The sequence below is a fragment of the Crinia signifera genome, chromosome 4 (genome assembly GCF_055691185.1).
Source record: "Crinia signifera chromosome 4, ASM5569118v1, whole genome shotgun sequence".
In the NCBI taxonomy this organism is placed as follows: Eukaryota; Metazoa; Chordata; class Amphibia; order Anura; family Myobatrachidae; genus Crinia; species Crinia signifera.
This window is the reverse complement of record NC_139220.1, coordinates 122,518,465-122,528,988: the sequence shown is the minus strand read 5'-3', so window position 1 is coordinate 122,528,988 and position 10,524 is coordinate 122,518,465. Positions and strand designations below refer to the sequence as shown.

The following is a 10,524-nucleotide window of genomic DNA, read 5'->3' as shown; positions in this document are numbered from 1 at the left end:
CCTCAAGCTGTTGTGAAACTACAAGTCCCATCATGCCTTGCCACAGTTTTGCTATTAGGGAAGGCTAAAACTATGGCAAGGCATGCTGGGATGTGTAGTTTCACAACAGCAGGAGGGCCATAGTTTGGACATGCCTGACATAGACGATGAAATGCCATTAAAGTTGTCCACCATGGCTGATGCCCAGTGTAAAATCGAAGCCAAAGTTCAGTAAAAGGACTCTTAAAAAGTAAATCGATGGAGGAGAAACGTAAACTTGCCAATGTGCCATTTACGAAAAGGAGTGGCAAGGAACGGCTAAGGCCATGGCCTATATGCATGTAAAGTGGTTCAGTATCACACGATGATCAAAGTCCTCCCCCCCCACCCTATATAAAATTTAAGAAAGTTAAGCTGACATTGAAAAAACACAGCAAACAACCCTGCCTTCTAAAGACATTTTTTTTTTGCCTAGAAATTTTTACTGGTTATACTTCTAACACATTACTGTTTTAGTACACATTAAAGCAGAAATTATGTAGTGCTTCACAAAAAATTTAACTTGAGAATTATGATGCATATCATTCAGTATTATGAAGACGACAAATGAAATGTACAGACTACGCTGAAACAGAACAGTCAAAAAGAAGCTTGTAGACAAAGGGTAAGCAAAAAGCTTATAGACTAGATTTAGAATAGATCCTTCATATGCAGATTCACTGGCACACCCCATGTACTAAAGGGGATATAATAAGGAAGGGCGCGGGGTATGTCTGGCCAGTATGTTCTGCTCCTTTGCACCTCTGAAGAGGAGCTATTCCATTCATTGGCTTTTCTTTTCTACCCAGGTAAGAAACCCTTGGCCATTGACAATGTATTCGTGTATTGCTTTCTCTCGCCTAACTTGCTGAAAAACAGAAAGTTGCTGAAATTCTTTTAGAAGCTCAGAGCAGATCCCAGTGCTGCCCAAATCATCCGCTGCTCCTTGGCTATATGTATTTAAATACCCATCAACCAATAATGTAAAATCAGCAAACATGGCATCCAACATTGCTAGGCGCAGAACCAAAAGGTGTAAGACTTCCAGAGCCAATACATTCAGCAAATGTGGAGACATTGGATGATCAAGCCATATATTGGGGTTATTCTTTATTAAAGTTTACCTGTAAGTCAGGAATTAAACTTGTGAAGATGGCATGTTGAGATGTCAAGTCAAACACTCCTTAAGTGAACATATGCGATTAGGAAGGAAGCCCCGGTTTCCATGAAGAACAGGTATACATCTCCTTCCTATGTATCAAAGATTTTGCTAAGAACCACCCCATATTGGTGGGACAAGACATCCCCCAGTCATGGACCACCTTTAAAATGATTTTTAGAATTTTGTAGCCCATTTCTGAAAACTCCAGGCCCCAAGAGAAGGACATCAAAAAGATAAACGCATCTTTTCGTAGCCACCTGCAGCCAGCACATCTTTCCATGGTGACACAAATTCAATCCCACTGAACCTAATCTCAGGACTTTCTGGCTCTGTAGATGTTGAATTGCAGGACCAAGCATAGGCTGAAACTGGTCTATAACAACATAGTCTGTATCTTCATCTTTATCTGCCCATTTAATGACCTGTAGGATACTGTCATGCGGTGCAGGTAGATCAGGCTCTCTCATTTCCCTGTGTTCCTGGTGGGAATATATGTTCTTTTAGGTTTCAAGGAATTAATATAAGGACAGCAAAGAAACACAACAGTTTGATCAACACAATATGGATTTATTATACTCAGCTTAGAGAGGTTATTTCAGTGAAGACGAATACAATGATAACACGAGCAGGGGTGGCCTCGACTGTAATTCCAACACCTGTGTGCTTAGCTCATTCTGTCCGTTCCTTCAGTTCATCGTCTGTGCTTCTGTTCCAGGGTGAGGCCTCTCCGAGTTACCGTTCGCCATATGTTTGTATACACTTAAAGGACCTTGGTTCAGCAAAATACTAATGTCCTCTGTGCCCTAAAAGGTCACAGTTGTCCATTCTCTAAATATATGCATAGGCAAGTGTCTATTTAGGGCTTATAGGAAAAACAGCAAACCATTGTAGAAATCAACTTCTTAACCCTATGGTTACACCCTGACAGGTTTCATAAGGGTGGGAGGGCCCAAGGACAATTCCATCTTGCACCTCTTTTTTTTCTTTGCATTACAGTATAGTACAGTGCTCTTTGGGGCCTAGTTTTTCAAACTGCCATCCTGTCTGCCACTGCAATGTCACTCCTAGATGGGCCATGTGTTAGTGCCACCCACTTGTGTCACTTATCATAGTCATCCAGCTACCTTGGTGCAACCTTTTGGCCTAAAAACAATATTGTGAGGTGTTCAAAATAGAATAGAAATGAGTGGAAACCAAAGTTATCGAGGTTAATAATAGCGTAGTAGCAGAAAAAATAAATTCTGGGATTTTAGCAGTTGTTATGCATTTTTTTAAACAAAAATCAGAACCCAAAAACCAAAACATTGAGGGGGTGGACTTCTGTAGTCTAAACCCAAATGTAAGTGACAACTGAGGACATTTCATAGTCTGGTGGGATATTATCGCAGGTTCATTTTAGATTTAGGATGGGTAGTAGGTAACACGTAGCCCTTTGTAGGGGCGCAATAGATATGGGGTGCCTTGTCAAGCTGCGGTGAAAATAGGGGGTAGTCATCCCCCTTCTAGAGAAAAAGGGAATGCCAAATTCCCCTTTTTATTATGGTATATCATGTCATATATGTTGTTATTAAATAATTTAATATTTTTTTTACCCAATTGGCACTAACAATATCATTATTTCTTTGCTAATTATATTATTTAGCGCGGTGTACCCCCCTATTCCATTTTAGATTTAGCCACTACAACTGCTCCACTAAACATATGTTTTAAAAAGCATCTTTTCCCCAGACAAAATAACATGGTCTACACCAGTGGAAACTGCTAGGCAGGATCTAAGACAAGCTTTGATTATTCCTGATTTAAAAAAAAACTATTTGTGTTGCAGATGGATGCCTCTGAGACAAGAGCACAAGTACTCGTCGGTAGAGCAGGAGTGTTTGGCAATTAAGTGGGTGGGGGAGTCCTTAAAATATTATTTATTGGGTTAAGAAGTTTTGTTGGTCACGCACCATGTGCACTTCCAATTGATGCATAGGAACAAGGAGGTGAATGCTTGTGTGACCAGTTGGTTTGTTGCCTTATAGCCAGTGGTCGAAGTGGGCCGGTATGCAACGGTATGCCATACCGGCACTTCTTGTCCACTGATGTGGAAGTGTTGTTTATTTTTTACTATTCAGCTTTCAGAGCCAGCTGTGCAGCAGGAGGCGGGGGAGTGGCCATCCTGCTGTACTTCCAAGAGACTGCTTTCTTATAGACTGTGTGAAGAGGGTCCCCACCCCTCTAGGCATCAGTGCCACTGGTCACTTGTGGTGTCCCTCTGGATTGTGCTGCCGCTCCCCGTCCAATTTGTGCTGTCACTCCTTCTCTCGTTTGCACTGCCGGTTCCCCTCCCATTTGCACTGCCACTGTGGTCTCCGGCTGGCTGCCCCGGCTCTGATCCCATTGTCGGCTTTGTCTCTACTGGGTTCCGGGCTCTCATCCCTCTACTGCTGTTGTCTCTGCCAGGCTCCCTCATGGGGTGGGCCACTTCTACTTCCGCCCACCACTGAATCCCAGTATCTGTAGTCACAGGTGTCCTCCTGTAGTTTTCTGGCACTCTTCTGGCCTGCAGCTGGATCTCAGCCAGGTGGACGGCCCTCCTCCTGCTGCTGCTGAGGTCCCTGCCCTGTGCCCATGTAAGGTAAGGTTTGGTGGGTTTGGGTGGCCTGGCTCTCCTCCCTTTCCCTGCTGTCCCTCTCTGGCCCTGCTGTCACTCTTTCCATGCTGTCATTCTGCCCCTGTTGTCCCTCTGCCCCCGTTGTCCCTGTGCCCCACTCCCTGGCCATTCCATTCCTCTTCCTTCCCCTGCTGTCCCTACCCCTGCCGTCCGTGTCCCTGTGTCACTCTCCCTGCCCCTGAGGTTACTCACCCTGTTATCCCTGAGCCTATGACCCTGCTGTCACTATCCCCATCCCTCTCACTGCCATCCCTACCCCTGCGGTCACTCTCCCTGTCCCTGTCATTACTTTCCCTGCCATCTACTGTATGTCCCTATGTCATTGCGGTCACTTTCCTCCCTATCTCTCTTCCTGCCCCTGCCATTCCTCTCCCTGTCACTATGTCTCTGCTGCCCCTCTCTCTCTGTCTCTTCAGTCCCTCAATATGTTGATCTCCATGTCCCTGCTGTCACAGCCATCCCTCTTCTTGCCCTCCTTGTTGCTGTACCTGCTGTCCTGTCTGCCCCTGCCGTCCCTCTCCCTGTCACTTTGTCTCTGTTATCCCTCTCCTTGCCCTAACTATCCATTCCACTGTGTCCCTGCTGTCCCTCTCTCTGCCCCTGCTGTCCCTCTGGAGGGACACATTGCTCTGCTCCTGGGCTTTCCTCTCAATGTATGATTGCCATCACCTGTGGAGAAACATTTCTTATTAGTTAACCAGTACAAAAACAAGTGATAGCAATCATACATTAAGAGGAAAGTCCAGCAGCAGAGTAGTTTGTCCCTCCTGGCATGGGTCATGTTGGGAGGTATGCAAACACGGGGAGAATATACAAACTCCGCACAGTTAGGGCCATGGTGGGTATCGAAACCATGACCACCACGTCGCTTTGAGGTAGTAATGATAACAATTACACCGTCCGTAATGCCATGATAATTTTGTGTGTGTGTGTGCGTGGGATTGGGATCATTGGGTAGACAGCAACTAGGTCCATACCTGCCAACATTACCCTCTCCAGGAGGAACACAATGCTCTGTTGCTGGACTTCCCTCTGAAGGTATGATTGTCATCACCTTATTTGAACAGGTTAAGTAATAAGAATGGTATCTGAACAAAGGTGATGGCAATCATAAATGAAGAGTAAAGTCAGAAACAGTGCAATGTGTCCCTCCTGGAGAGGGTCATGTTGGGAGGTATGTAGGTCTACAAGCATAAGGTCGACACCATAGGGGTGCATAGCAAATTTTATTAGGGGGTGCACCGTCAAAGAAGTGTGCATAGCTCCACCTATTGGGCGTGTCTAACACCGCCAATCAGGCGTGTCTTCCATCATCTATTGGCACTCGCTACACTATGAAACGTCTCTCAGCCACACCAAAATCTCCTGCCTATTTCAGTTGTAATCTTCTAATTAGTCTGTGTAACAGCACATGCAAATACAGTCATAAACATATATGGATGAGGCAGGTATTTGGTGATATGACAATGGTCTAGTTCAATTAACAATGCAAACACACATATAATTGATTGATGGGCACTTCTTTAAATGGAATACAGTTCTAAAAAGCAAAAGTCTTTGGTTAAGGGTATTGCTGGTATTGTTAGCAGCAGAGGTGTTTATAAGGGTGGGGCACAGCATTAGGGGGTGCCTGTGCACCCCTAACACTTAATGTGCGCACACCTATAGTCAACACCACTAGGTCGACACACATGAAGGTCGACATGACTGAATGTCGACATGCAGGAAGGTCAACATGACTGGAGTTTGACATGGGTTAGGTCGACAGGGTCATTAGGTCGACATGGTCATTAGGTCAACATGGGGAAGGTCGACATGGGGTTTTTCACTTTTTTTTGAGCAGACATGTGCTAACAGGCGGTATTTCATGCCCTACCATCCACTACGGCATGGAGGGAGAATAAAATAGTGTGCAGACAAGAGCATAGCGAGGCACCATGCCCTAAGCATGGTGAGAGCAGCGAGCAATGCAAGGGAACTTGGTTGGTACTATGTTTCAGTGTCCATGTTGACTGTGTCGAAATTCGGGACAATAAAAAGTGAAAAACCCTATGTTTGTTATTTGCCCTGTGTGTTTTTGTCCTCAGTGTTGTTATACACTTGTTTGTTTTTATGTACAGGTTGCCGGGCAACCGTCCACCCAGCCTGTTGACTGAGCTAATGTGCGTTGGCAGCGTGGTGATGTCATTGGGGATGGACCCGGAACTGGACGGCGGCGTGCGCGGTAGCCTGATGGAGCAAGGTGGAGGTGATTTAAACGCTGTATGTGTCATTTGTATTTTGAGCCTGATGAAAAGCGAGTAAAGCTTGAAACGTTGCTTACATCCTGAGACCCCTGTGTCCGGTTATTTTGGATTACTAAGTCCGACACAGGGGTCTCAGGATGTAAGAGGCGTGCCAGAGGTCCAGACGTACCATTGCTGCTGATCCTCCAGCGTCTATCATCTGATATCGTGTGGAGACTGTACACTTCCCGGCAGGGGCGCCGTATCCAGCGGTGTCTTCTTCTGTGAGGTCCAACGTTCTTCCATGCTGAGTCTGATGTGATATCGATGTGCTGGCAAGCTGATTATTTTAAACTATGATGTATGTAATCTTATATTTCAACTAAATTTGTTTACCTTTGATATACCCACTTGTGCGCTTTCTCCTTCTTTTTTTTGCAATTGTATCGTTAACCCGTGGGTGTGGAGTTTAAAGCTGCACACATCCTGGGACTAATCTTTTGGATCCTGATTTGAAACAATCAGAGAACATTGCGCCTGGTATCTTTTCTCTTGTTTATATAATATATATATATATATATATATATATATATATATATATATATATATATATATATATACATATATATATATATATATATATATATATATCACGGTACTTGTTTCCTAGAACGGCCACAATCGTGAGTGATCGTGGCTCTTAATTAAGGGACACGATCCTCACGATGTGGCCGATTTTTTACAATTTTTTCACTTTGATTGACAGAAATCGGGTCAATCGGTCGGTCGCGACCAATTAAAATCGGCCGCGATGCGACCGACCGATTGACCCGATTTTTCCATAGACTTCAATGTTAAAAAATCTTTTAACATTGAAATCGGTTGGTCTTGTGCCATTATAATGGCACAAGATGAGATGGACTTGATTAAGTCCATCTCACATAGGGAAAAATGATAAAAAAGGTGAAATGGGCCAATATGACCCATTTCACATTTTTTATGTGCCCGCCATGACCCCACGATAGACGTGAACCCGAAGCGTGGCGAGCGCAGCGAGCCCGCGAGGGGCGGCGGTGCGCGTCCTCCGACCTTTTCATTCCCCTACTATCCACTAGGGCGTGGAGTGAGAATATAATAGTGTGGCGAGCGCAGCGAGCCACCGAGCCCGAAGCGTGGCGAGCGCAGCGAGCCCCGCGAGGGGACGCGTATACCTGTGAAGTGAGACGCGTCCCCTCGCGGGGCTCGCTGCGCTCGCCACGCTTCGGGCTCGGTGGCTCGCTGCGCTCGCCACACTATTATATTCTCACTCCACGCCCTAGTGGATAGTAGGGGAATGAAAAGGTCGGAGGACGCGCACCGCCGCCCCTCGCGGGCTCGCTGCGCTCGCCACGCTTCGGGTTCACGTCTATCGTGGGGTCTAGCACACTTATTAACATTTGGGGGGGCAATTTAAACAAATCTGGTGTAAAAAAAAAAAAAATCGGGTGAAAAATCGGCAGATCGGATCGGTCGCATCGTATGCGACCAAATCGCATGCGATGCGACCGATCCGATTTTTTATCTTACGACCACAACGATCTAAATCGTTGTGGCCGTTCTAGGAAACAAGTACCTATATCACTGAGTAACAGTAATAATACTGATAATTAGTGGAATGAATAAACTTATAACTGTGCTAATACACCATAGTACCAATAATAGTGCTAAAACTGCTCTATCTGCAACACTACTACGATTGCAAATATAAAGAGTTGTTATGCACCTATATTACCACTAGATGGAAGCATGTAACCATCTAAATGTTCGGTAACTCACATTACACAATCAAAAATAAAGTTTTACATTTCTCTTTTATTAACAATTGTACAATTTGGGTGACATTTAATTTCTTTTCTGACATTTAATTTGGGCTGAAGGAGGAAAATTATTGTTGTCGCTGATATTAAATTCACCCCCTTCACCTGGCCAATTCGCACCCCCTTTGCTCAAGTAATGAATACTTGTATGCGAGATCCCAGCACCATTAAATGCACCAATTTCTTCATTGGTTTTGGAAGATGATTTCCATAAAATATAAGGACGTTTAAAATATTAGGTCTTGTTTAGCATATTTGACACATCAAATATTTTAAAACAGACATTGGTGATAGGGATTTGCCATAATTCAAAAATCCTAACTTTTTATACAGTATCTGACACATGAGTATGTTTTCATACTGAAACACTGTAACACTCAAGATCCTTCTCTTATTGATTGTTACAGTGTTGCACTATTATACTTTTTTTCTTTTTTGGGGCAAAACATCCTGGAAAGAAAGAGAATTCAACTATACCCAGCGCCTTGGGAGTTGTCCAATTATCTTGTTTGGTATTGTATGTAATTTTTTAAGTGGTTCTTCAATTTATTGGTACAGCACCCATAGCTGCTTTTGAGCGCATGGTACATTGATCTAAACTCTATTGTTTATGTTTTCATACTGTCTGTGGTGTTAATTAGTGGTACTTTGTTAAGAAAATTTTATGCGTAACATTTTAAAGGGATGGGCTAAATGTTTTTAGGGTGGTTGTAAAGTACAGAATGTAAGCTTTCACGAGCAGGGACCTCTTACCCCCTTTTGTTTTTTTTTTTTTTAAATGTGGTGTCAAAAATCAGGATTTTTTTTCTGAGAAGGGGCATGCTATATGAATATATATTAATTTCTAATTTATTTATTTTTACATTTTTTTTATATACACATTGGCCAGCAGGGGGCGGGAGCCGCTCATTATATATTCATATATTCACTGCTCCCGATTCACTGCTCCCCAGCTAGCTCTCCCGGGGGGCAGCTTGTGCTGCCTGGGTCCCGGGGAGCCCTCCTCCCCCCCACATACATTCTGGAGCAGGCAGGGAGACTTCCATCTCCCTGCCTGCCACCGTCCCTCGGCTCCCTGCGGCGTCCGCCGCAGGGGTTCACATTCGCCGTCAGGGGCAGGGAGCCCCTGCAATGTTGAATACGGGGACAGCAGGGGGACAGCGAGGCTCCGGAACACGGTGACTGTGCAGCGAATCCTAAACAGGATTCGCTGCACATCGCCATAAAACTCATTGAATACTGCCCATGATGTTATTACGTAGACAAATATAGATTTTCCAAGCTGACCATAAAATAACAGCAAACTAACCAAAACAATAGATCTGTGGCAGGTAAATTTGGGTCAATCACTGCTCGAACCACTATGGGGTAAATTTACTAAGATGGGAGTTCTATTGAAGATGGGATGTCACCCATAGCAACCAATCAGATTAAGTTCCATGGAGAGTGATTGGGAATGACTTTGCGGAAGGTTAACTTTTATTTGTGAATTTCAGTGCAGAGTATAAAATGTCCATAAGCCAGTCTTTAGGCCAGGGTTGTAACCAGGACTTTATGGGCCAATAGTAACATATTAAAGGGGCCCCTGTCCCAATGCTTCTTGAGTCACACCTTTACAGCAGCTGTTAATTGTTAATCAGCTGATTACTGCAACATAAGTATCCAGTTGAAGACTACTGAAGTAAGAAATGATAAGCACATGAGGTAAGAGGTTCCTGCTCGTGAAAACGTACATTCTGTACTTTGCTGGCTCCCCCCGTGGCAATGAGCATGTAAACCCCCTTGGCAACGAGCATGTAAATCTCCTTGGCAATGAGCATGCAACCCCCTTTGGTAACAAGCTTAAAACCCCTTGGAAACAAGCATGAAACCCCCTTGGCAACAAGCTTGAAACCCCCTTGGCATCAAGCATGAAGTGTATTTTTGTGTTCAAGAGAAAACCAAAAGAGAAAAAAGAACTCTGTTTGCGGCCACTCTTCTGTTCCAGAAAACAATCTGTACTATGACATGTATATTAAAGCATAACTTTTATTATATATTCACTAAAATAAAGCAACTATCCTAACCAAAGTTTCATATAGCACACTGCAAAATACCATTGCACCTACTTGAGCAGCTGTAAGTATAATGGTTTAAGAAAAAATTGTTTATTAAAAAAAAAAAAACATCATATAACCAATCATGTAATATCCAATGTTTGGAATATATAAGGTCAAATCATAGGTCACCGATTTACCACAATATTGTACTACCAGTTTTAAATCAACGACTTGATTTCTGGGTAACCAAGGGCATCCTTTGCTGTAATAATTATGCAGAATCATATACATGTATATTTCAATATATTAATGTTTCTTGCGAGGGTCGATGAAAATTACAGAGAGTCAGCCCTTTATAGAACTATATCACGTCTGCTGTTACCCTTCTTGCCCATAGGCAGTGGAAGGGGAATGAGAGAGTGAAAAATTCTAGGGTTATGACTGAAAGGATAGTGGAGATAGAGTGTCTTGGGTGCTGGCAATATATTTCAGTCGACCCTGATATTATAAAGCAGTGCAGGGTATGTTCCTGAGTTTCTGTCAGTTCCCAACTAGGCTATGAAGTAAT

At 43.7% G+C, this 10,524-nt stretch overlaps 1 pseudogene; it reads right to left on the bottom strand.

The window, feature by feature from the left end:
* Positions 1 to 802: 802 nt before the first annotated feature.
* LOC146072969 (piRNA biogenesis protein EXD1 pseudogene) lies at positions 803 to 1,647 on the bottom strand (annotated as a pseudogene).
* Positions 1,648 to 10,524: the final 8,877 nt, after the last annotated feature.